Genomic DNA, 5,005 nt, shown 5'->3' on the forward strand with positions numbered 1-5,005 from the left:
GTGATTATGTTGAGTAACTACTTAAAATAACCAAAAAGTATTCAATATTATAAATTTTATTCTAGTGAATATTTGAACGTTATGCATTAATTTGTTAAGTGAAACAAGCATGTCCACTAATTTTGAAGCAGCTGAAGACAGTATATATTTCTGACAAAATGATTATTAGTTATTCAACATGCTAAAAAGTAAATGCAACTAGAACAATGGCAGTTAAAATTCAGCTCTTTTATTTACCATCTTTTCAATGAAAAGAAAAAATGTTTAAAGTATCAAAATATTATGTCAGTTATTTAAAAGCTCATCTCTGTAACAGTATGAGTTTTCTTTATAAATAAACAGAAAAATCCACACCTTTGCCAGCTTACTTAAACACAATACTGGAAACTTCTTGTTAGCTGAACAGAATTGAATTGAGTTTCATTTAAACTCGAAAGTAACTAATTGTATAGAATATTAGCAGTTTAAGTACATTTTTATATATCTTTTAAAAGTACATTTCTCTCTTTCATTTTGTTCAAATTCTGATTTTTATATAGCTAAACTAATATTGCCTTCCTCAGAATAAACCCTTTAGAATCAAGCTTTATTTAATACTCAGAAAGTTCAAAGAGTTTATTGTAAATTAATGCAATGGCTCCACCCTTTTATTGAAAACTCTTAACAACCAGCAGGGATGAAAATTACTGTCAGTACCCTTGGCTAGTACACATATTCAACAACCTGACCAATGGTATTCTGGGGACCTTGAGAATGTACATGTTTCTACTTTGTGTAATGCTAGACCAAGAGTAAATAGATAATTTGATCAGAGTTATGTCTTTTTTTATTTTTTTTTTATTTTTTATAAACATATATTTTTTATATACATATATTTTTATCCCCAGGTCTGTGAATCACCAGGTTTACACACTTCACAGCACTCACCAAATCACATACCCTCCCCAATGTCCATAATCCCACCCCCTTCTCCCCAACCCCCTCCCCCCGGCAACCCTCAGTTTGTTTTGTGAGATTAAGAGTCACTTATGGTTTGTCTCCCTCCCAATCCCATCTTGTTTCATTTATTCTTCTACCCACTTAAGCCTCCATGTTGCATCACCACTTCCTCATATCAGGGAGATCATATGATAGTTGTCTTTCTCTGCTTGACTTATTTCGCTAAGCATGATACGCTCTAGTTCCATCCATGTTGTTGCAAATGGCAAGATTTCATTTCTTTTGATGGCTGCATAGTATTCCATTGTGTATATATACCACATCTTCTTGATCCATTCATCTGTTGATGGACATCTAGGTTCTTTCCATAGTTTGGCTATTGTGGACATTGCTGCTATAAACATTCGGGTGCATGTGTCCCTTTGGATCACTACATTTGTATCTTTAGGGTAAATACCCAATAGTGCAATTGCTGGGTCATAGGGCAGTTCTATTTTCAACATTTTGAGGAACCTCCATGCTGTTTTCCAGAGTGGCTGCACCAGCTTGCATTCCCACCAACAGTGTAGGAGGGTTCCCCTTTCTCCGCATCCTCGCCAGCATCTGATCAGAGTTATGTCTTAAGATACATTACTTTAAGATAGAAGATTTTTCTATATTACATACACAGAAAAAAAATGCATCCTTCACTTTCTGGAAAATTGGTGAAAAATAAGATATTGAGTACTGAATTGTAGTTACTGACTATTCTGCAATTAAACTGTTAAATACTTGATTGAAAAGACAAGATAAAAAATTATTATGAGTTCTTTGAATTTTAAGTGGAGAATATATAAATGAAACTAAATGAAAGTTGCTCTTTGATGGGTAAAAATGTTTTTCATCTGCTGTCAAACAGGGTTCATGCAAATATAAATTAGAACGAACTCTAGTCATGATGTAATGTTTATACAATAAGATTAAAGATTGCCAGGTTGTTATTTTTTAATTCAGTTTCTTGGAGATTAGTACCCAGAAAGCTAAAAAGAATTATTACCTCATAAACATTTCAAATTCAATACTTGCAACAAGTGTATAAAGTGTTTGGGATTTTATAGCAACAAGAAAGTAATAAAATGGAAATCAAAGTGGATTTTTATGCATACTGTTAAGAAGTTTTTGATATTTAAATTCCAGAAGACAGAGAGTTTTTAGTATTTTTTAATTTCTGTTGTATAAAATTAAAATGTACATTATTTTAATTTTGACATTAATTTGTGTCTTACCTATTAAAAGCAGAATATTGATTTGGAAAATGATATTTTTATCTCCATCCATTAAGTTGTCATTTAAATGTTTCTTCAATTATCTTTGGGTTCTACAATGTACTTTGGTTTTCTAAGGTGGAACTTGCTTAGGAGTTCTGTGCTCATGTTTGAATATTTTATTTTCAAAATTATTTGAAGCCATTGAGACAATAGATATTCTAATAATACATACTATTTTGCAACATGGTTTCAGAGAAAATATTGGTTAATTTGGGGGGAACCAAGAGATTAAGTATAATACATAGGTAGATATCCCTGTTCAAAAGTACCTTGGAATAATAATGGAACATAATGCCCTAATACTAAAACGATAAATGGTTTCTGTTCAATTTCTTTTCCATTGTGCTGTAGCTTCCTCTTCCCCTAGCCATAGCTTCTCACCATATAGTTTCAATGTAGGGAAGACAAAGTCAATGACACAAATTTAATTAAAATTTTACCTCTACCTGTCTCTTACAAAATGTTAAACTCATACAAAAAATGTTTCAAAGGTAATATTCCAGCATTTAAAAATGTACAAGTTAGAAATTTGTAGTAGCCTGGTCAGAAACTAAATATTCATCAACCTCTGCTTTACATAGCTACAAATTATAAATGCATCTGAAAAGGTTGTTGTTGAGCTCTTCATTTCTATATACATTGAATAAATCCATAAACCTTTTATCTCTAAGAATAGGAGATATTTAATATAAAATAAAAAGTATATTTGATACATTACATATTTATTCCCACCAACAGGGTAAGAGGGTTCCCCTTTCTCCACATCCCCTCCAACACATGTTGTTTCCTGTCTTGTTAATTTTGGCCATTCTAACTGGTGTAAGGTGATATCTCAATGTGGTTTTAATTTGAATCTCCCTGAGGGCTAGTGATGATGAACATTTTTTCATGTGTCTGATAGCCATTTGTATGTCTTCATTGGAGAAGTGTCTTTTCATATCTTTTGCCCATTTTTTTTTATATGATTGCCTGTTTTGTGTGTGTTGAGTTTGAGGAGTTCATTATAGATCCTGGATATCAACCTTTTGTCTGTACTGTCATTTGCAAATATCTTCTCCCATTCCGTGGGTTGCCTCTTTGTTTTGTTGACTGTTTCCTTTGTTGTGCAGAAGCTTTTGATTTTGATGAAGTCCCCAAAGTTTATTTTCACTTTTGTTTCCTTTGCCTTTGGAGACATATCTTGAAAGAAGTTGCTGTGGCTGATATCGAAGAGATTACTGCCTATGTTCTCCTCTAGGATTCTGATGGATTCCTGTCTCACGTTGAGGTCTTTTATCCATTTTGAGTTTATCTTTGTATCTAAGAGAATGGTCGAGTTTCATTCTTTTACATATAGCTGTCCAGTTTTCCCAGCACCATTTATTGAAAAGACTGTCTTTTATTCACTGTATATTTTTTCCTCTTTAGTCAAAAATGGCGCCGAAAGCTAAGAAGGAAGCCCCTGCCCCTCCCAAAGCCGAAGCCAAAGCAAAGGCTTTGAAAGCCAAGAAAGCGGTGCTGAAAGGCGTCCACAGTCACAAAAAAAAGAAGATCCACACATCACCTATGTTCCAACGACCCAAGACTCTGCGTCTCTGAAGGCAACCCAAATACCCTCGAAAGAGCGCCCCCAGGAGAAACAAGCTTGATCATTATGCCATCATCAAGTTCCCCCTGACTACTGAGTCAGCCATGAAGAAAATAGAAGACAACAACACACTTGTGTTCATTGTGGATGTCAAGGCCAACAAGCACCAGATCAAACAGGCTGTGAAGAAGCTCTATGACATTGATGTAGCCAAGGTCAACACCTTAATCAGGCCTGATGGAGAGAAGAAGGCATACATTCGGCTGGCCCCTGACTATGATGCTTTGGATGTTGCCAACAAAATTGGGATCATCTAAACTGAGTCCAGCTGGCTAAATCTAAATACAGTTTTTTCATGATAAAAAAAAAATCTTTTGTCAAAGATTAATTGACCATAGAGTTGAGGGTCCATATCTGGGCTCTCTACTCTGTTCCACTGGTCTATGTATCTGTTTTTATGCCACTACCATGCTGTCTTGGTGACCACAGTTTTGTAATAAAGCTTGAAATCAGGTAACGTGATGCCTCCAGTTTTATTTTTGTTTTTCAACATTTCCTTAGCGATTCGGGGTCTCTTCTGATTCCATACAAATCTCTGGATTATTTGCTCCAGCTCTTTGAAGAATACCGGTGGAATTTTGATCATAATGGCATTAAAAGTATAGATTGCTCTAGGCAGTATAGACATTTTAACAATGTTTATTCTTCCGATCCAAGAGCATGGAATGGTCTTCCATCTTTTTGTGTCTTCTTCAATTTCCTTCATGAGTGTTTTGTAGTTCCTCAAGTGCAGATCCTTTACCTCTTTGGTTAGGTTTATTCCCAGGTATCTTATGGTTCTTATTAGTGCTATAGTAAATGGGATCGATTCTCTAATTTCCCTTTCTGTATTTTCATTGTTAGTGTATAAGAAAGCCACTGATTTCTGCACATTGACTTTGTATCCTGCCACATTGCTGAATTGCTGTATGAGTTCTAGTAGTTTTGGGGTGGAGTCTTTTGGGTTTTCCATATAAAGAATCATGTCATCTGTGAAGAGAGAGAGTTTGACTTCTTCATTGCCAATTTGGATACCTTTTATTTCTCTTTGTTGTCTGGTTGCTGTTGCTAAGACTTCTAATACTATGTTGAACAAGAGTGGTGAGAGTGGGCATCCTTGTCTTGTTCCTGATCTCAACGGGAAGGCTGCAAG

At 34.8% G+C, this 5,005-nt stretch overlaps 1 pseudogene; it reads left to right on the plus strand.

The window, feature by feature from the left end:
- The first annotated feature begins 3,648 nt into the window (after positions 1–3,648).
- Positions 3,649–4,186, plus strand: LOC131819445 (large ribosomal subunit protein uL23-like; annotated as a pseudogene).
- The last annotated feature ends 819 nt before the right edge of the window (positions 4,187–5,005 follow it).

Source organism: Mustela lutreola, chromosome 1 (assembly GCF_030435805.1).
Source record: "Mustela lutreola isolate mMusLut2 chromosome 1, mMusLut2.pri, whole genome shotgun sequence".
Lineage (NCBI taxonomy): Eukaryota > Metazoa > Chordata > Mammalia > Carnivora > Mustelidae > Mustela > Mustela lutreola.